The following is a 22240-nucleotide window of genomic DNA, read 5'->3' on the forward strand; positions in this document are numbered from 1 at the left end:
AGGATAGGACAGATGGGAGCCACACAAGACAAACGGGGGCGAGTTTTCCTGGAGAAAGATAATTTCATCAGAATTTAGAAGTGCACGCAGGAGAACCTCAGCAGGCAGTTGGTGTTGGTCATAGGGATGGGAGGATCCCTGAAGCAGAGTAGCCATAGCTATGGGGTGGAAAGAAGCAGCATCCCTGGCTCAGAATTCAGGGATGTAAAGTTGGTAAGTCCCAGGGTGGGAAGGCTTTCAGGAAACGGGGAGACTCGCTCAGTGTGGATAATGTTCCAGATGGGTAAGGTCCTGGAGAGCCTGAAACATGTTCATGCCTTTTTTTTTAAATATTGGGGGAATGAACCCGGAGTCTTGGGTATGCTAAGTAAGTGCTCTACCACTGAGCTACGTCCCCAGCTCTTTCTATTCTATTTTGAGACTGAATCTAAGTTGCTGAGGCTGGCCTCAAACTTGCAGTCCTCCTGCCTCAGCCCACTTATCTGGGATTAAAGACCTGCACCACTGTGCCCAGCTCATGTTCATGCCTTTGACAAGTACTTCTTTCTTTCTTTTCGTTTGGTGCTGGGGACCCTACGCATGCCAGGCAGGCATTCTACTGCTGAGCTACCCACCAGCTCCCTTTGATAAGTAATTTTGCTTATGAAAATTTATGCTGAGGAAATAATTCAACAGAGCACCCAAATCTCTAGATGATGTTCACAGAAGCATTCTTTATTGTAGGGAAAATCTGGAAGCAATCTTAAGTTTAACAATAGGAAAAGGTTTAATAAAATATGAAATAGCCATATGATTAAATATTAGGAAGACATTAAAAGACAGTATTTAAGGTTTGTATTACTCAAAAGTAACGGAGCAAATATTAATAGAGGGCTCTATATTAGTTTGTTAGGGTTGCTATAAAAAAGTATCATAAAAGTTTGGGTGGCTGAAACAATAGACATTCATTTTGTCACAGTTCTGGATGCTGAAGTTCAAAATCAAGTTGTTGGCAGGGCCGATTCCTTCTAAGGGTTGTCTCCTTGGCTTGTCGATGACCATCTGCTTCCTGTGTCTTCACGTGGCCATCCCTCTGCGTGTGTGTGTCTCTTCTTCTGGTAAGGACACCATTCATTTTGCCTTAGGACCTACTCTAATGACTTCATTTAACTTAATTTTCTCTTGAAAGACCCAATTTCCAAATATAGACCCATTCGTAGGTGCTCTGGTTTAGAAGTTCCACACATGAATTGCATGGGAGACAGAGGTCAACCCAGACAGGCTCATTCTGTACCAGGGACCGTGCTGGGGGCTTGGGGCACAGGGACGAAAAGGACCCACCTGGCTGCCAAACCTCTGTGCAGAAGGAAAGGGCTGTCTCTGCAGGAAGGCTGGAACCCTGCGACGGAGAGCGAGTGGGCTGCGAGAGTCTTTATAGAGAACAGAACACAGATCGCATTTAGCGCATGTGAAGCCGGACTTGGATGTCGTCGTCATGGGACTCCAGGACTGTCATCACGAAATGCCTTTATTTTGCCTCCCACTTGCCTCTGAAATTTATTCACTTGGGAAACTTTTTCCCTCTGCTCCAGCACAAATATTCACTCACTCTTGGGACTTTCTGATCACTCTTAAGTAATAAATCTTTTTGGATCATGTTACACTGACAAACTCTGTGGCCATGTAGCAATTCAACTATTGAGTCCCAGCAATAATGGAAGGCTCCAGCTTGAGTGACAGCCACTCAGCTGGCTGCATGGTCCATCTGGGGCAGAGGTCAGTTGAGGGGCTTCTGCTCTTTCTAGGCTAACCTCCCTCTGCTCAGTCTCCCTGTCTCAGCCCTATTGCTTGTTCTTCCTGGATAAGGGTTGAAAGAGGTGGGGGGAGACTCTTCTTGTACATCATTGCCATGACTGCAACAGGATTCTCAGGCTCTTGTGTAGGAATTGATAACATTTGCTGGGCCTTGGTGGATAGAATGGTCTAGAAGAGGTTTTTCATCAGGTTTGGTCCAGTGAGCCAAGAGAAGAGAGAGTAGGGAGTTATCACCTAAGACCCTTTGGCCATCAAACAGGTGATACAGCCTCATTTGCAGTTTCTCAAATGGTAATCTGACGTCAGCCTGCTCCCAATCATTAAATCTGTGACTGCAGCAAGCTTTTAAGAGGAACTTTTAGGACAAGAAGCAAAGGCAACTTGATCAGAAACAGTAATGGGGAATTGATCGGGCTCCTGGGACCACATTTGACTTTTTCCATGTTCACCGTGAAAGTGGCAGGAGATATCAGAGGTAGGAACCCTGAGGCGAGAGAAACAAGGTCAGGCTTGCTGAAGTTACCCCATGGATAGGCCTGGGGCTGCACCATCAGGCTTCTGGGTGCAGAGGTAATACATTCCTCACTGGAGTGAAGTAGTGTGGTGTTAGAAACACAGGCTTTGGTGGTGCTTATAGAAATTCTGAACCCATCTCTCTATCAATTAGCTCTGTGTCTTTGCATAAGTCACTTAGCTTTTCAAGACTTTAGTTTCATGTCATCTAGCAGATAATAAATTCTTACTCGTGGGGTTGTCATGAGGATTGCAGCATATAAAATATACAAAAGCATCTACCCAGTATCTAGCGCATGAAAGAACCTAAATTAATGTTCTTTTCTTCCCCTTCCCTGATTAATGCTGAGATGCAGCCGCCTTCTTGTCCTGAATTAAAGATCACAGTCATCTGAGATGCGGCTGTGCTAATTCTCCAGCAATCCAGATCATGTTTAGAGTTTCCAGGACCCAAGAATAACCCAATCAAGGCTACAGGGAAGGGTGCAGTTAGGATGGTCAGGTCCAAGGATGCAGAGAGAATCCATTTCCCTTCCTGAACCTCCAGGTGCTCCTAGTGCCCTGGGCCTGCCCAGCCCTGGGTTACAGAAGGCTCACCTTCTAAGCTCTTGGAGCCCTGGTGGACATTGGCTGTATCCTTGGAGTTGTGGTCCTAGTGACCTCTCCAGAAAACGTACATGGCCCATCTTCCTCCATTGGCCACCAGTCAAGTGACCAGTGCCCTCTGAACTTGTCATTGCTTCTCCTGCTGAGCTGTGATAGGTGGGGATACATTCTCTACTCATTCTGTTTCCATGAGAAAAGACTTGTCTAGGGTAACACTCCTGGTGTCTTGCCCGGGGCCCCCTCTCTCTCTACCTGAGGAGGAAGGAATGAGTGACTTCACTGATTAGTGATGTGCAAAAAGGAGCTGAGTGACTGGGGTGAGCCCCTGCTGGGTTTCACCTTGCCATCTGCAGGCTCGGCTGCTCCTGCTGTGGTTGGTCAGCTTAGCAGAGTTTGGGGGTGGAAGTGGGTCAAATTACAATTCTTTCTCTTTCTTTTTCTTTTCTTTTCCTTCCTTCCTTCCCTCCCTCCCTCCTTTCTTTCTTTCTTTTTTCCCCCAGCATTGGGGATTGAACACATCCACAGCCCCCCCCTTTTTTTTTTTTTGACACAGGGTCTTGCTAAGTTGCTGAGGCTGGTCTCCAAGTTTCAATCTTCCTGCCTCAGTGTGCTTATTAAAATCTCCTTCCTCTGGTATCAAGTTTATTCCTTTTTAAGAATCACCCCAAATTATCAAAAACTTGGACAGGTACAAAAAAGTTGGCTGCTTGTCTCCTCCATGTTTTTTAATGAACAACTATGTAACAGGATGCCAAGATGTCTCTTCTGTTCTAGGAAAGAGGAGTATACACTTCACTTCATATTGCCCATGTATTAGGGCAATATGAATTACAGGTGTACGCCACTGTGCCCAGCTTCATGACTTTTTTTTAGTGGTTCTGGTGATTAAACCCAGGGCCTTGAACATGCTAGGCAAACATTCTACCACCGAGATACACACCTTGCCCTTTTGATTTTAATTTTTAGACAGGATCTCACTAAATTGTCCAGGACTTCAACCCTGTGAACCTCCTGTTTCAGCCTGCCAAGTAGCTAGGATTACAGGCATGGGCCACAATGCCTGGATCAAACCATACTTTTCAAAGAAGTTGAAAACATTACTTCCAGCACAATGGTAAAACACTTGCCTAACATGTGCCAAGAGTCAATCCCCAGTAGCACAAACAATAAACACAACTACAACAAAATTGCTTTCGTACAACTATAGAGTGAACATGCGTCAAAGATGTGTTGAACTCATTAACAAAGGAACCAGCAGTATGTTAAAGCTGGTTCTTAAGAGCATTTAGTAAACAGAGATTTATATAGCTAACTACGAAAGGAATGCAGAAATAATTTTATTAAATTAGATGCAACATCCAGTTAATATCCTACAGTGCAATAAAACTGTAGCGTTTGCAATTATCTTTTCTACCAAACAGAAATCATTTGCATTTCTATCAGACAAGAATGTGCAAATTAACATGTAATATCAACGAATGTTCTGGGCCCTAATACGTGGGCAATGTGAAGTAAAGCATATACTCCTCTCTCCTAGAGAAGGAAAGACACCCTGGTGGCCTGTTACGTAGTTTTCATTAAAAAACATGGAGGAAACAAGAACCAGTCTTTTTCGTGCATGTCCAAGTTTTTGATAATTTGGGGTGATTCTTCAAAAGGGATAAACTTGATACTAGAGGAAGGAGATATTAATAAGCACACTAAATATTTTATTGAAGATTTCCATCTCTGTAATCCCTAGGACTCATTTTTTTCTTTTCCCGCTAAGGATAGAGAAAAGAGGAGAAAGAGGAGCGTCATTTATTGAGCCTCCCAAATCCCTGTGGGCATCAGCTTCCTTTGCACCGGGGACTGCTGTGCGTCCCCCATGTGCATCCCCATCTCTGAGGGGTAACTCTGGTTGGTGACGACCCACATCTCTTTGCTCTCTCCTCTGCCAGTCTAGAAGGCACCATCGATACAACTCTCAGACTCTGAATGCACGGGAGGAAACAAACTATTCATTTTCTGCTATAAATTTACCAAGACGCCAGTTTAATGAACAAAATAAATATCTCTTCTCAGCAGTTTCTCCCATTATAAATATGAATGAGCTCTGGGAACATTGAAAAGAGGCAGGCTTCCGGGGACAGCTCCTGGATTTAGAGCCCCCTTGGTGGAGAACTGCAGAGGGCTTGAAGCTCTGTTCCCCATGCCCACAGCGGGCCTCTGAAGAGGTGGGGAGGAAATGCGACCAGGTGAGCGGCCATGTTCACATGGTCAGTAAATGGAGGCAGGAGCTGAGGCCACATACACACACACACAAAATGACCAAGATGTACAGTCTCTGTCATTCTCTGAGGAGAAAAACCTATGGTCTCTGAGGAGAAAACCTATAAACAAGCAAATTACAAATACAGTGTGATAAATTGAGCCGCAGAAGCGTGTGCATGGTAGAGGGGTTTATTTATAAAATAAATTGGGGTAGGAAAAAATATATAAATGTGCAAGCAGATAGATCTAGATCAAAGTTCTACCACTTAGCTGAATGCTTTAGACAACTTATTTACAAATGGGGTCAATGCCTTCCTTACTGATTTTTTGCAAGTATTGGAAATAATGCATTTAAAGTACTAAATATAGTGACCAGCACTTAGTTGGCACTTAATAAATTATAGCTATTAATGAGAGGTATTGATCTTTATTTAAACTTTAGCTACAATAAGTAGCTCACAATATAATTGGCCTCTGTAATGTGTAAGGCACTTTCAAATGCATCCTCTCAACCCTGGGAAGGAAGTATTTTGGGTCTCCTTTTACTCATAAAGAACTTGGGGTTTAGAGAGGTGAGGAACTTGGCCAAATTCACACAGCCAGTATGGAAATGCTGAGAAAGCATCGTTTGGGGTTAGGACAGAGAGCTCATGAACTGATGTCACCCAGAGGACAGAAACCGTTCTGCCTTAGAAGTGGGGACAGGAGGAGGGAAGACATCCGTGTGACCGAGGTTCACGTGGGGATGGTCAAAGGTGGGAGGGGTCCTGGAGCCCACTTGGGTGAATCCAATGGGAGGTGGAAGCTAATGGACCATATTTTCTCACCATCTCAGAAAAGAGCATTAGGTAGGCGAGGCGGAGACTAGGCCAAGATTAGACTAACACTTGCAAATTTGGGAAGCTTTGTCCTTTCCATGTGCTTGATAATTTGCCATCTCCCGTCCACTCCCGAGTGACGAGCAGTAAATTTTCAATAAGGAAAATTGTCTGCATAGTTTGGGGCAGCGAGGAGACAGGAACTGGGGAGACAGCCTCCTGCCACACAGAAAGAGGAGGACCCTAAGGGATGTATCGGTGGTGGCAGCTTCTCAGGGAGCGAGCAGGCCGACTGAGTCTCCTGCACATTCCAGAGGCCAGAAAGGAGGGCTGAGAAAAATCTAGGGGGCTAAGAGGGGTCCTGGGACTTCACAGTAGAAGTACCACCTGAATGTCCCCTCCATGAAGCTAGACTGGGAAGCTAGGCCTTCGGAATCCATATATTCCCATACCAAAGCACCTACCCTATCTTTGCGTGAAGGAGGAGCTCAGAGGCAGAGATCTCTGGGGCCTTCCAGAGCAGTCCTGAGAAGGGTAGACCAGGTGGGCATTGGCTTCCTCCAAGAGGAGGGAGGCTGGAGTAGGTGGCCCAGAGGGTGAGGAATCGGGCACTGTGGTATCTGCTCCAGTCCTCTCAACTGGCACGCCCTCTGAAAGAGCAGTGGTATAGGGACTGGCTTGGGTCTTGGTCTCAGCACTGCCACCAGGTACTTTATGCTGCCCATTGATACAACGTCCCTCAACGTCCTCATCCGTAAAACGGGGACAAATTATTCCACCCATAACCATTTCAGATAGAGATGTGAAACAAGAACCATGGAAGGTAATAAATGCAAAAGAGCACTGAAAATTGTCATAAGCTCTGAAGGGCTAGAAGAGAATTTTTTGTGTTTTTGAAATTTTTAATTAATTAATAGGTTTTTAAAAATCATTGACCCAATCGTTGGGCTTCTGTCACTCACAGCTGCCTTAGAGCGCTCTGATCCTGAGGAGCTGAATTCATATTCTCCTTTTCCAGTCCCCCCCCCCCCAGCAGGGCAGCTGTGCGGCTGCATTTGCTGAGTGGCTGACTGAGTGGTCACACCACGGTACTGTTTGTGCAAGTTTCCTGTGAGCCTAGAGTCCCTGCCTTGCTCCTGTGTTGGGGGTATTAAGGAGGGGGTCGGGGATGAGCAGCCAATGTCCCTGCTAGGAAATGTTGGAATAGAACGGAACATTCTTTGTTTGCAGTAACATGGATTTAGGCTAGACTTTAGAAGATTAAATTAGCTAGAAGGCCTGAGGAATAAAAAGAGGAAGGAATGTCAGTGAAGTTTTGAGGTTTCTCTTCTAGGGGTTTTCTTCTTCTTGTCTTCTTTGTTTTTCCCTGAAGTATTTTAGACTAAATTATAGATATTATGATTTTTTTTAATCCCTAGATACTTCATTTAGTTTCTCTGAAAAATTAAAGTTTTTTTTTTTTTTGGTTTGTTTTGATGAAGGGTATATGTGAGGTATGGAAGTGATGTGTATGTTGTGAATGTGTGTGGTATGTGTGTGAGTGTGATACATTTGGTGTGTATGTGAGTGGTATAGAGAGTTATGTGCATGTGGTAAGTGTGGTGTGTGTGTATGTGGTGTATGTAAGCTGTGGTGTGTGTGTGTGTGTGTGTGTGTGTGTGAAGTGCAGACAGCTCTTTCTGGGAGGATCTAGACGCTGTCCCACTCAGAGGCCAGGAAGGGCCCACTTAGGTTCTCCTCACATCCTTCCTGACCCTGCTGAAGTCTCCTCAAGTCCCCAGGGAGGGGAGGTCCTGGGTCTGGCCTGAGGCAGCCTCCCCCAGTTCCCTTCCCCATCACCGCTGCCCCTGAGGCTCTTGGTACCCAATGCCTGGGACTCCATAGTCTCTCAGGGAGCGATCTGGATGAGATTTACTGCTGAGTGTGGTACCTAAATTGCAAATCAATGCGGTCTGAATTAAATATTGATTTTCTCTTTTTCCTTTCAAAGAAGTTTCTCAAGAGGAATTGGCTTGCTGGTTTTGTTTTTTTTTTTTTTTTTTTTTTTTTTTTGCTTTTTAATTTTTCATCCTTATCCTTAAATACTCTGTTGTGAAAGACTGATCCTGCCAGGGCAGAGGGTGGTGAGCAAGGTCCTCCCAGCACCCACTTCCCCCAGGGCCTCCTCCCTTACCCACTCTGGTCACTTCCCTCTCCAAAGATGAAATGTCGGCAAGTGAGAGAAGTGCCTCACAGGAACAGGACTGTCGCCATCAGCCCACAAGGCTGTGGCTGGCCAAAGGGCAGCCGCCCTGCCCCCAGCTGTCCCTGGGCTTGGACATAGAGTTCCATAAGGGAGTTCAAAGGACACCATCCAGGCCAATTGAGAGATGTAAACTAAGCCTCACCAGGCACCTGACCTCTAGGGACCCACCTCAGCTGCAGTCTTTACTCTTCTTTAGGAAGTTTTCCTTGATCGGTTCCCCCAAATCCAGGGCTGCCCTCCTCAGCATCTCCTTGGAATTTGCCAGGTCTGGAGTAAGATATTCAGGAGGTCCCCAGCCTTCAAAAGATTGTAGTGCCTTCCTCTACTGCCCCACAGCCCCGTATAACCTGGAATTGAATATGAGATAGCGTAATAGTGAGGAATGCCCAAGGAGTTCTGATTTTCCCATATATGCCAACTAGAGTATGGAGCAGTAAGTCTCTGTACAGCTTTTTGAGGGTGCCTGCTCTGTTAGGGTTCCTGGCAGTGTTCAGCGCAGTGGGTGTGGCAGGAGAATGGCCCATTTCTAAGAGGAGGCTGGAATCCTCCACCCTTGTCCAGAGGCTTCCCCAGTCTCTTCTAAGAACCACCCGTCCTGGGCTGTCATCACCCCAACAACTGCTCTCTTTCCTCCCAACTGCCGGCAGCTTCCTGGGCCTCCTGAACTTTCCATCAGCAAGTCAGGCACTGGCTCCACCAGCAGAGAAAGAAAACAGCCAGGTCTGTGTTCCCAGAAGACCAGTCTGGAGGGGAGGCTGTTCCGGGATGAGCTTGTTAGCAGAGAAATTTAATTACTGCCCTCTCACCAGCCTGAAGCTCCTGCCTCCACAGAGCCTCCCTCCTGAGCGCTCTCTGTGCCTTATGGAAGGTCCATGGGTCTCAAGGTGAAGGTGTAAAGTGGAAAACCGTGGACTGGCCCCGGGGGTTACAGAGTTATCCTTAATAGGAGGATCCAGGGCTCTGACCTCTCTTGCTGCTTCCCACATGGCTTCCATCACCTGTGCTGGAAATTCCTGGGCATGGATTCCAGGGTGGATGGCAGAGAATGCATTCATTCACAAGACACTGAGACCTATTGTGTGCCAGGGGTGGGTCAGTAAGTGTATGCAGAGATAAAAACACAGTCTGATCTTCAGACACCTGCCAGGAAACCGAAGAATTACAAGGGCTGTGGCAGGTGAGTCCACTAAAGCACATAAGAGGGACACCTAGAGGCCCCGACACTTTGAAACGGGGGAGGGTTGCTTCAAGATATAGGTATAGGCAATGATTTCCTGAACAGGAATTCAAATGTTTCAGAATTTAATAGCAGGAATTAACAAATGGGATTACAACAACTTAAAAAGTTTCTGCACAGCAAAGAAAACCATCAAGAGAGTGAAGAGTCAGCCTACGGATCGGGAGAAAAATCTTTGCCAGCTACTCATCGGACAGAGGGTTAATATCCAGAAAATATAAAGAACTCAAAAATTTAACATTAAAAGAACAAGTAATCCAAATAATAAATAGGCAAATAAGTTGAACAGCCAAATCTCAAAAGAAATACAAATGGCCAATAAATATATGAAATATCTTTAGCCATCAGAGCAATGCAAATCAAAACTGCATTAATGTGGAATGATATTGACCAAATTATATTGTTACAGCATGAGCATATACAAATATGTAACAATAAATCCCATTATGTGTAATTGTAATGCACCAATTAAAAATATGGAATTAAAAAACTAGATTGAGATTCCATCTCATCCCATGTAGAAAAGCTATTGCTAAGAAAATAAAACAAAACAAAACAATAACAAATGCTGGTAAAGGTTAGGGGCAGGGGAACCTTTATACACTGTTGGCAGGAATGTTAATTAGTACAGCTACTGTGGAAAACAATGGAAGCTGCTCCAAAAAACTAAAAATAGGCTGATCGTGGTGGGCCACACCTGCAATCCCAATAACTTGGAAGGCTGAGGCAGGAGGATTGCAAATTTGAGGCTAGTCTGGGCAACTTAGCAAGAATTTTTCTCAAAATAAAAAAGCTAAGGGCTGGGCACAATGGCACATGCCTGTAATCCCAGCAGCTAGGGAGGGTGAGGCAAGAGGACTGAGAGTTCAAAGCCAGTCTCAGCAAAAGTGAAGCACTAAGCAACTCAGTGAGACTGTCTCTAAATAAAATACAAAATAGGGCTGGGGATGTGGCTCTGCAGTTGAGTCCCCCTGAGTTCAATGCCCACCCCACAACTTACTGAGACCATGACTCAAAACAATCTAAAAGGCTGGGGATGTAGCTCAGTGGTAAACCACCCCTGATTCCCATCTCCAAAACCAGAGAAACAAAAACAAAAAATAAAACTACCATATGGTCCTGTGCCATATGGTATGTGCCACTATTGGGCATAAATCTGAAGCAATCAGAGTCAGCATGCTTTAGAGATACCTGTGTACCCATGTTTATCATGGTGCTTCACAATAGCTAAATTATAGAAACAGCCCAGATACTCATCAGCAGATGAATCAATAAATAAAACATGGCATAACCAAGTGTGGTGGCACATACTCGTAATCCCAGTGACTTGGAGCCTGAAGCAGGAGGATCACAAAGTTCAAAGTCAGCCTGGGCAACTTACTGAGACCCTGGCTCAAAACAAACAAAGGAAGGCTGAGGCTGTAGCTCAGGATAGCCCCTGGGTTCAATCCCCAGTACCACAAAACACACACACACACACACACAAAAAAAAAAAAAAGAAAAAGAAAAGAAAAGAAAAAGAAAAAAAAGAAGAAAGAAAGAAAGAAAGAAAGAAAAGAAAATATGGTATGTCCTGGTATAATATACCTACACAATAGAAACTGCCATCATATTTTTTTATTGGCAGTACATTTTAAAAATCACTTCCAGCTGGGTGCATAGTGGCACAGGCCTATAATCTCTATTCTTGAAGTCAAGGCAGGAGGATCATAAATTGAGGCCAACTTGAGCAACTTAAAAGAAATCTTGTCTCAAAAATTTAAAAAGGGCTAAAGATGTAGCTCAGTGCTCAAGCACTTGCCTAGCATGCATGAGGCCCTGGGTTTGATCCCCAGTACTGCAAGAAATAAAAAATAAATCACTGTTTCAAAAAATGCTTTAAGCTATGTGCAGTGATGCACGCCTGTAATCCCAGAAGCTTGGAAGGCTGAGGCAGGAGGATCAGGAGGTCAAAGCCAGCTTCAGCAAAAGCGAGGCACTAGGCAACTCAGTGAGACCCTGTTTCTAAATAAAATACAAAATACAAAAAAGGACTGTGTATGTGGCTCAGTGGTCAAGTGCCCCTGAGTTCAATCCCTGCTACCAAAATCAAAAGGAAAGAAAATAAAAATAAAAATCCAAAAAAAAAAAAAAAACACCAAAAACTGCTTTAAAAAAAGGGAAAAGAATAAGAAAGAGGTTCTGGGGAGTGGTAGGTGCTGGGTAGCAGCTATATGTTCTCCTTCCAGTTGAGGGCACATTCTGCCCTATACTCACCTTCTGAAAATAGACCCAACTCCAAGTTCAGCACTCTTTCCACCAAACTCCAGTTGCTACAACATATTTTTAGTCTAACATATAGATTTATGCTTCACAATTAATGATGCACTTTAAAAAAAATTGTGTGGTAAGTACACAGTGATATGGACATCTTTATACATTCCCAAAATAATGTTTTAGACATAATATACAAATTGCTAACATCATTTGGCTAACTGACAATATGTATCACAAGCCTAAAAATGCTTAAGCTATTTTTTCCCTAGTAAATTTTTTTTGAGGTGTTAGGGTTTGAATTCAGGGCTTTGGGCACTGAATTCAGGCAAGCACTCTACCCTTGATCCACATTCCTAGTCCAGTGATTCTTGATTCTGACAATCAATTCCAAGGAACTAATCCTACATACACAAAAACTTTTGCATAAATGCATTTGATAAACTGGGGGTGGTGACAGGCAGCTGTAGGCCCAGCTCTTCAGGAGGCTGAGGCAGGAGGATCACTTGAGTTTAGGAGTTCAAAGCAAAAAAAAAAAAAAAAAAATTGCTGCATTACTGATAATAAGGAAAGATTGGAAACAATCTATATATAATAAAACCTAAAATAATAGTTAACTGAATTATGAGAGAGCCACCTCCCCAAACTTTTGAGGTAGCTAGAGAAGAGACATAAAGTAGAATAGTGTTTGTCAGGGTCAGGAGAATGGGTAGTTATCTGTTTAATGGGTACAGAGTTCCAGTTTTACAAGATAAGAAGAGTTCTAGAATTGAGTTGTGGAGATGGTTATATAACCACATAAAGGTACTTAATGCTACTAAACTGTACCCTTAAATTTTGTTAAAATGGTAAATTTTATATTATGTATATTTTATATAATTTTAAAAATTATTCACTGAGCTGGTGTAGCTAGGTAGTAGTATGCTTGCCTAGCAAACCCTAAGGCCTTGAATCTCCAGCACTGCAAAAAAGAAAGAAAGAAAGAAAGAAAAGTACTAAAGACACTAAAAAGACACTAAAATGTCCCTTTTTCTAAAAACCAATTTACTTTAATAGAACTTGTCTGGAGTCTGGAATATGAGACGGTGAATGAGACCAAGAGGAACATACATTTGTTTGTTTATTTGTACAATGAAACAATATATATGCATTGGACACTGTGCTAGGTAGAGAATACAAGGTGGGACAAAAAAGAGAGCCCTGGACAGAATTGCTCTCAGTATTGATCTGAGCTGGAGGCTTACAGTTCTTGGGGAATCCATTAACCCTCTGAGATAACAGACTGATACTTCATGTGCTCTGATTTTGTGGGCTGAGGTTGGGTTTCTCTAATGGAAAGATGGTTGGGTCCCAGGAGGATGGTGTGGGCATGGCCACTTCTAATGAACTCCTCTTTCAGGATTGTCCCCATCTCCAAGAAAACTTTCTGGAAGGTGGTGGCAGAGCAAACCAGCTCTCTTGCTTTTAGGCTTTTGAGAGGGGATAAGACCCATGGAATGGTCAGCCAAGTGCAGCACCAGAGAAGCCCTGGCAGGGGGAGGGGGGGTTCTCAGCTGGTGTCCCATCCCTGCAGCCACAAAAAAAGGCATGGTCTGTGTTCAAGACCAAGTCAAATTGGGGGAAAAGGGAAAAGGAGTATTCTTCTGCAGGCCTGGACCACTTCCATGCTTACTAATTCTTGCTAGAAAGATGTTTTAAAGTATACTCAGACTGGGATGGGGCTCAAATACAATAAGTGGGAGTTGTGCTTGTCATAAATGCAAGTGGGACCATCTGGGCATGGTGGCACATGCCTATAATCCCAGTGACTTGGGAGGCTGAGGCAGAAGGATTGCAAATTTGAAGGCAGCCTGGGCAGATTAATAAGACCCTGTCTCAAAATTAAAAATAAAAAGGGCGGGGGATGAAGCTCAGTGGCAGAGCTGCCCTGGGTTCAGTCCTTAGTGCTGAAAACTTTTTTAAAAAGTCAAAACCAGAGATAGCTCATGGCTCCAGACAATCCTGTTTATTGAGTATCTACCATATCCAGGTTTAGGGGTTATAGAAGCAGCTTAGGAGAGGAGCAAAACAGAGGAGATCAGTGCACAGACAGTAAAGATGGGCCACCTAGTTCAAGTCTAAAATCTTGAACTTAAGGCATAGATACCTTGGGTGAATCATTTAACCAACTGTGACTCAGTTTCTTACCTGTGAAGTGAGGATAATAATAACATCTACCTTGTGGGTTGCTATGACAGCTTAATGAGTTTCCAGCTGCAAAATGCCTGGATGTCACTCCTTGCACACCTAAACCTATGCAAGCAGCTATTCAGTGACATTCAATAAGCGAGAAACCCTTGAAGCCTGAATACCAGACTCCAGCTCCTCAGGCGCCTGGAGCCTGGAGCGCTCCCCTCCTCTGGCTTTCCCCCTCTTCCCTGCTAAGATTTCCCTCGCCTCCTCCCATCCATACTGGTTGGAGAAGGGAGCGTGGGGGCTGCGGAGGTGCAGAGGCTGGAGCCGGGTGAAGCCCTGCTGGCTGCTTTGGCTGGCAGCCCCTGTGCCTCCTGATGGGCTCCAGGCCACGGCGTGCCAAGAGCAGGCAGACAGAGCTCGCGATGGGGCAGATTAATGTAATCACTATATTACCAGCCCCACTCACTCCCCCACTCTTTCCATTAATGGCGATTATTATACTTATTAGAGGCTCAGCTGCCAATGGTTATTGATTCTCCCTGCTGCAGCATTTTAATCAGGGATTTGAAACTATTGTTGGTAACACAAGCCTCAGAGGGCCCCAGGACAGGTGCAGAGCAGGCCATTGGGGACCTTTGCAGGCAAGCAGGCGAGGTCCCCAGGGTCCCAGAGTCATATGGAGCACTTAATCCAGACAACATCCTGCCTCTGTCTGGTGGCAGGGAAGTGGGCATGGAGAGGGGATGGCCCACCCCCCGGGCTTCCCTCTGCCCCAGGCAGCTGTTTCTGGCTGGGGTGTGGCTGGGGCTGGCTCTTACTGTGAACACTACTCCCCCCACCAGGGAGGCTTCTCTTCCTCACTCACCCAGTGTCCTCACCCCAGGCTCTGCCAGCTGGTGTGAACTGAGCATGCTTGAGTCTCTGTGGAGCCGGGCCAGGGGCAGTGGAAAGTGAGGTGGGATTACCTGGCTGGGTTGTGGCCATGACACCCTGGCCATTTTCCTGGGGCTTGGCGTGAGGAGGAGAGTGAATTCATGTCTGTTGAACCCTTCCTAGGGGTCAGGCATTGCCTTAGGAGCTTTACCTATGTCATCGCCTTGAGTCTTCATGTTAACCTTTCCAAAGGCACGTCAGGAAGCCTGTCTTATAGAAACAGAAACTCAGAGAATCGAGGTGATTTGCCCAAGGTCACGTGGCTGGGATAGAGCACAGCTGGGGTTCGCCTGGGTCTTCACACTTTCACAGGTGAGATAAACTCCATTTCATAGATCGTTTGGGGAGAATCTTCCAGAGGAATGAGAATGTCCAGACTGCAATGCTTAACTCTGTTCTGGGGACCAGCTTTGGGGACCCTGGATGAACTCAAGACTCATCACACGTGAGCCTGGAGAGCCGCCTGCGTGGGCTCTAGAACTGGGTGAAAGTCCTGTGGCCCCAGCTCTGGCTCCCGGTATGCCCTCTAGATGTCCTTCCCCATCGGTGTGCGGAGGGTAAGGCCACTCTAGCTGGCTGGAGCCCTTGTCCGTTGCTGCCCAAGAGGCACTCTCAGTCCTGGTTGGTGCTGAGCCTCCTCCCACTCACTGCCCAGGATGTTGTGGTCACTCCTGGCTGAGTTTGTGCAAGCCATTGCCACATGAAGCCCTTGCAGCTAGTGCAGAGTGGGGAAGAGCAGCCAATAAAATTCAAGGGAAGATTCAATAAATCAAAAATATTAAACATTATGAAAATGGATTTCATAGAGCCACAAATAAATGGGCATATAATATGAATATTTTTCAGTTCTACTGAAAATAAGAAATGGGTCACATTTTAGAAGTTAAAAATGACTGCAGGCCTTTGTGGTTGAAACTGGTAAATTCTAGGTCCAGCTGGGGCCCCACCTGCTTTTTGGTGCCAGAGGGGCCAGGACACAATATCCTGGGTACAAGATATTATTATCTTGTGGCCAAGTATCTGTACAAGCAAACGTCTTGGACATCTGGTAGCTGGTACTCTAGTGCTCTCTAGACACCGGGGCCTCTACTTTCCAAGAGGAGATTGGATGGAAGAAGTGGATATAAGTGCTCCCTGGGGACCCCACACATCAGCACACCCTGGCAGTGGGTCCCCTTCTCCCCATGGTTTGCAGAGGGCTCCTGGCTCTCTTCCTCATCTCCCTGGCCTCGCTCTTCATGCAATGATGGGCATTGCTCACATTCCTGAAATTCTATTGGCAGACTGGCTCCTGAGCCTCCAACAGAATGACCAGCAACCCCTGTGGCTCCTGTCAGGGCAGCGGCCCCAGCCTCTGTCTGGTCTTCCCCACTGGGTCTCATCCCTAGGGCTGGGTCTTTGGCATTGGAACTGACGCTTTGTAAAAAAAAAAAAAAAAACAAAAAACAAAAACCAAAAAACCCCCCATCAGTCCGTGCCTCTTTATCTGCCCCTTTTCCCCTCAAAGCACCAGCTCCTCTGTGACCTTTCAGAGAAGAACAAACACACTCTGGCCCCAGCTGATACTCCAGGGCCTCTGGTGCCTACTGTTCCCAGCCCAGGCACCCTGACCCCACCCCCATCCTGTGTGTAGTGACTGTCTCTGCCCCTCCGACCAGCCTTGTTTCATCCTGGGTTTGCCCCTGTCCTCTGTCCCCCACTCCCTTGCAGTACCCCCAGGCTGGCCCAATGTTGCTCACAGTGAGGACACACTCCTGTCTGGGAGCAGCAGATTGGTGGGTAGGACTGGAACCCTGAGGATGAGTGGGATGTTATCATGAAGAGAATCGCGCCCTTCCGAGCTGCAGATGTGTCTCCTCTGTGCAGTGGAGATGGTACCTGAGTGAAGGTGTGATCAAATCTCTGGGTGCATAGTCCCAGACATTGGGGTCCAGCACCCACTTCCTGGGTGGCACCCAATGGCCATTCCATAACCCCTCTCCTTCGTTTTCTTTCCTTTTCCAGCTAATTTTTTACCTTCTAGTTCTGGCATCTGGGGGTTAGGGATGGAACAGGCCTGGGAGTCGTTGGGTACCTGGGGGGTCTGATGTTGCTGGGGCTGCAGCTCTCTGAAGACCTCAGGCTTCAGTTCTTGCTTCCCAGCCCCAAGAAGTGACGCATCTGGATCCACGTGGTGGTTCCCAATACGCCCTGAGACTTGGCAATGAGTCACTGCAAGCTGATACCACAGATGTGAAGGGAGCCAGCATTGTGATCTTGGTTATGATAATGAGCATTAAGTGAAACTTGGAAATGCATCAGAGAGGCAGGCTGCCTAGGTCCCTGCCCTTGCCCATTGGGACTTCAGTACAAAGGATCTTTGTCCATTGCCCTTCCCCCACCTGCACCCTTGGGCTGTTCTGATGGCACCCAAGGGAGGGTGGAGGTCTCCTGAGAAGGAACTCTCAGGAAGGAGGGCGACTCCAGGAGGAGAACTGGGACCCACATTCCAGGAACTGTCTAAAGAACACCAGGGTCCTGGAGTAGCCCCACATCTTGATAACCATGACGGCTGGCTGGTCCCAAAAGGGCTCCAAGAAGGAGAGCTTAAGGCATGTCGCACTTCTCTTATAGCACAACAGCTTCTGTTTGTTGGGTTCTGTGTGCTAAATAATGAGCACCATGTGTGTGCACATTACTGAAGTTAATCAGCCCGAGACAGGGTAGTACCCCCATTTTCCAGATGAAGGTAAAAGACAAGAATCACGTACCTAGTGGCAGTATTAAGATTCAAACCCAGGTTCACCTGCAGGAGTTAACAACCCAGGCCATATTTTGGGAAGGATTGCAATCCAGGGCAGCTTTTCTACATATGGGGAGAGCAGGTGCAAGATGTTTATTAACCGGGGTCCAGCATGAAAGAAAGGGTGTACACAAAACCAGGTAGGGTTAAGGGAAACCCGCAAGGCAGGTGGGACACTTGGAGGGGAGGGGAGCCTAGCCATGGTCCCAGAGACCTGGACGGAGCAAAAGGAGGGCCCGCGCCAGGAGACCGGTGGCCTCTTGGCTTGGAAAGAAGAGAGCACCAACAAACTGCAGGAGTGTGAAAAAGTGAGTGGAGAAGCCTCTGCAGGCTTTGTCTCCACAGTCAGGCTTCCATGGCTGCCCCACCCCCTCCGGGAGAGCCTGGTCCAGGCCCAGGGCCTGGGGCAGGAGCAGGCAGAGAGTGGGAAGCGCTGGAGGGGCAAGCAGGGTGGATTCTATGCAGCCTGCCTCTGGAGCTCCGTGGGACAAATGTGGCCCAGATGCTCTGGGCTTTCTAGGCCCTGGCTGGCACCTGGGCGAGGCTCTTCTGCCTGTGTCCAGGCAGCTGCTTCCCTCTGGCTTATCTGACCATCACCTGACATCCTGGGTGCCAGATCCCCAAGGGAGGATTCCTGTTCTTCTTTTCAGGGACCCAGAGGATGTCCCAGACCTGAACTGAGGCATGTCTGGGGGGCTGGAGGAATATTAGGGGGAGATGGGCAGGAGTGAGGGATAAGCAGCAGCCCGTGAAGGAAGAGGAAGAGGAGAGGAAAGGCCAGGCCACCCTAGCAAAGTCTTCCTGCTTCTCACCTGCAGAACCACATGCTGTCAATGGTCTGTCATGCTCTCTACAGATTTGCATCATGCCGTGACTATGGGCCAGGCACACCCCCACCATGCAGAAGTTTGCCCTCGGCAGCTGCCTGTGTGGGACCCTATCCATGGGTCACCCAGCCCACAAGAGCTGGGTCGAAGCGGGTGAAGAGGGGCCCATGCCAGTGCATCCACTACTTCCTTCAAGGAAACTTGCAGCCCATGGTGGCCCCAGCTCCCTCCCCTCCCTGCATGGCTGGCTGCGTCTCTCACTGCCAATGTAACTCCCCACAACTCTGGCCCCAGAGTATCAACATGGAGCACATGTTTGATTTGTCAATATAACCCCCATACCTAGGAGTAAGGGAACCACAGGAAGTGGGTCTCCAGCCCTGAGACGCTTTGTAATCCTGACGGTTCCATATTCACTTCCAGAAAGAGAGACAGTTCGGAGACTCAACCAATAAGGAAGCCATTCTCAATATGTCAGGTAGGAGAGACCAATAACACCAGCTTCCCCAGCCCCGGCACCCCTCCCCTATGCCCAGCATCCCGTCATGTTAGCAGCTTAGCAAGGGGGGGGGGGGCTGCCATGGCTTTCTCTTTTTTCCCCCACCCCAGCAGCTGATGGGGAGTGAGTGGGAGGACAATAATACTCTGTCAGCTTCCCTGTTGTCTTGTGAGCACATGGAAGGTCTGGACAAATAGAATTCAGGGGCTGGGGAAGAGTAGGCTGAGGCTTGCCCGTCACACCTCCGGACTGCCAAGCCTGCCAAGCAGCTGAAATGGCAGAGCTCAGCTCCTGGGGAGAGCGGCTGCAGTTCTGTTCTACCTTGGTCCCTGGTTTGGAGTCTGGATTGGATTGCATCCTAGGAAATGTCCCTTTCCCTCTGCTAGCCGCTGTCCTCGGTGTCTGTGTCCTATACCCGTGAGAACCAGGTTGAATGGATCCTGTGTCTATGCCAAGACAGCCAGGCCGCAGCCTGTTTCTGGGGCATTGGAGCACTGGGGCAGGGAAGAGGGGTGGCTGCGGGTAAGCAACTCTTCACTGCACCCCAAATCCATGGCCCTGAAGAGAAGGAAGAGATGATCCTGTGAACATCTGGTTCACCTTCCCCTCTCTGCTGCCTCAACCTCTCTGTCACTTGAGTCACAGAACTGAGGACCTAGTTAGAGAGAGAGAGAGAGAGAGAGAGAGAGAGAGAGAGAGAGAGAGACAGGCAAAAGGAAATGACAGAGAGGGATCCAGCTCCCCTGCCCCCAGCCGGCCCCCAGTGTCCCTCTTGTTCTGAATTGCTTTGCCACCGTATTTCTCTCCCTTCTCGGCCCCTCTGGCCTTAGCTGCCCTGAGCTGCTCTTGCCTTCTCATCCATCATGCTGGCTGCAGAGCCCCAGAGCACATCTACAGAGAAACCTCCCCGCCCCAGGCCTCCAAGGGGAAGGGCTCAGCTGTCAGAGAAGAGAGAGGTTTTCAAAGGGGTCAGAGCACCAGGCCCTGCAGGATTGATGGGCTCTGAATTACGGGCATCGCATCCCAATGGGTCTTGGCACTCCGGAGCCAGAGCGGATGCCTGAGAGGGTGTCTCTGCTCCCTTTCCCAGACTTCCCTTCTCTCCTTTAGCATGTGCTCGCTTCATGGCAGGTGTGTTCCTGTGTCCGTGTAACTTGTTTGTCGCTTTCCAATGGGTGGGGATTTTGCACACACCCTCTGTGTTAGATTGGGAATCTTCTGAGCACAAAGGCTTTTTCCATGGGCGACAGCCCAGCTAGAGGGTTGGACGGCCACTTATACCTAGTGGGTAACAGGATAGAAAGGTCACTGTGTTGATGACGAGTGGCAAAATGAAGAGCAGTTCACATCCAGGAGGACCCAGGAGGTGAGCGAGTGAGGCTGTCCTCAGTCTATGAAGGCAGCAGTGAGCCCAGACTGCACATGCACAGTCACCAAGACAAGTGTCATTCCACATCAAAAGACAGTTTGCAAAATCCTCCTCTGAGTGAGGGTTGCCCCAACTCCTTCCTTCTTTATCTACTGCTCCTTCCCTTTCCTTCTTTGTGGGTGACTAGTCTGTCTGTCTCTCTCTTTGGTACTAGGAATTGAACCCAGGGAAGCTCTACCACTAAGTTATGTCCCCAGCCTTTTTTTTTTTTCTTTTTGGATAGGGTCTTGCTAAGTTGCCAAGACTGGCCTCAAACATGTGATCCTCCTGTCCCAGTCTCCCTCCCAGGTTGCTGAGATTGCAGGCATTCCCTATGGTGCCAGGCTGGTCTCTTCTGCTGCGGCTCTCTCTTCAGTTTCTCTTCTGCTTGCATGCCCCTGTGGCTTCCCTTAGGCCTGTCCCTGTTCCTCCCAAGCAGTGCCCTCTGCCTGGCCTCTATGCAGGGGGTGCTCAGGAAGCCCTCTCACACCCTCCCTGGGAGCCAGCTGGTTCCTCTGCTGAAGAGTCCCACATCTGTGAAACCATTGCAAGTTCTTCCCCTTAATGGTTCTTTCTGTGCCTCCTACACTTTCTCTCATCCAACCTTGCTACCGTTTTCCTCACCCAGAACTCATATCTTATGTCTTCAAATTCCATTGCATCAACCTCCTAACCAATGACTGCAGGCTTGTCCTCATTAAAACCAGCTTTCCCAGAACTTCCCAAATGCCCACTTGATTCTTCCCATCCCAATCCCCAACATCAGGAAAACTGCTGGGGCTCTGCCTTTGCTCCTGCCACCCACTCTTACTCCTCTGTGCTAAGGTCCTTTGGTTCTGCAGCCCCTGGCCTGGAGTGACATCCACCCACCAACCCTGGATCCCAGGAGCTCCTAATGGCCTGGGATCCCTGCTCCAGCATCCCCGCCTTTGGGACATTTACCTTGATCTCTACACCCACGTGGACTGACTGTTCCCTTTGGTGCCACAGCAAGGCTATGTGTGTGTGCTCACCTCTGTCGCCACGGTGACTGCTTTGTATTTTAATGGTTTATTCATGTATCCATGCACACCCCTCTCCCCCTGCGTCTCATATCCTCAGCACCTCTTGTTCCTGGCACACAAAAGGAAGGACTCTCAATTACTGAATGAGGGTAGTGAAGTGAAGGAAGGAAGAACTAGGAGTGGACAGGTCTGTAAGCAAAGGCTCATAGGTCAGGGTTAAGAGGATGGCGGGAGAGAGAGGCCAGAGGAGCAGCTTGCGAGGTAAAGGGAAGAGAGTGTCAGATTCCGCCGCAGGGGGGAAGCTTTGAATCTACAAAGCACCCTTTGCATTGCTGCTGCTGCCACCCGCCACCGCCACCGCTGACACCTTCTCAAAGTGAGGAAAATAAACCTGTTTTCCTTATGACAAATGCTGATTTGATGAGAAACCCTCTGGGCTTCCCAGGAGGTGGCCTTGACTCTGATAGGTGGCGGGCAGGCCAGAGTAAGCGAGGAGAGGAGGGGGAAGAAAAGAGAGAGGAGAGAGAGGCGGTGGGGGAGGAGAGCAGACTCCGCTGCTTGCTGATTTCTAATGTGGCAGAAGCAAAGCTTGGCTGCTTGGCGGCTCTGCTGTTCTGCTGGGAAGCTTTTTATTTTTTATTTTTTTTGGTGCACGGGAAGCAGGAGGGGGGCCTTCCTTTCTCCCTTACTGCTAAGGAGAGCAGGGCTGGCTGCTGGTGGTTAGGCCCTGCAGCCCTGATCTCTGGGAGGTGGTCTAGGGAGGGGCTGGCTTCTGGGGCCCACTTCTGGGGTCAAGAGCTGATCTCTAAGCCCATCGCCCCGGGTCCCTGAATATCCTCCCCATTAAGAAAGCCAAAGCACATGAGGACTCCTGGGCCTGACCCTTCCAGATG

At 47.8% G+C, this 22240-nt stretch overlaps 1 long non-coding RNA gene across 1 annotated transcript; it reads right to left on the reverse strand.

Moving 5' to 3' along the window:
* Positions 1 to 718: 718 nt before the first annotated feature.
* Positions 719 to 16941, reverse strand: LOC308652059. Its single transcript, XR_014022727.1, has 3 exons — positions 16844 to 16941; positions 8398 to 8576; positions 719 to 2278 (listed from the first exon to the last, which is right to left on the reverse strand). It is a non-coding gene; the product is annotated as an uncharacterized lncRNA (long non-coding RNA).
* Positions 16942 to 22240: the final 5299 nt, after the last annotated feature.

Source organism: Spermophilus citellus (assembly GCF_964194105.1).
Source record: "Spermophilus citellus genome assembly, chromosome: 6".
Classification (NCBI taxonomy): domain Eukaryota; kingdom Metazoa; phylum Chordata; class Mammalia; order Rodentia; family Sciuridae; genus Spermophilus; species Spermophilus citellus.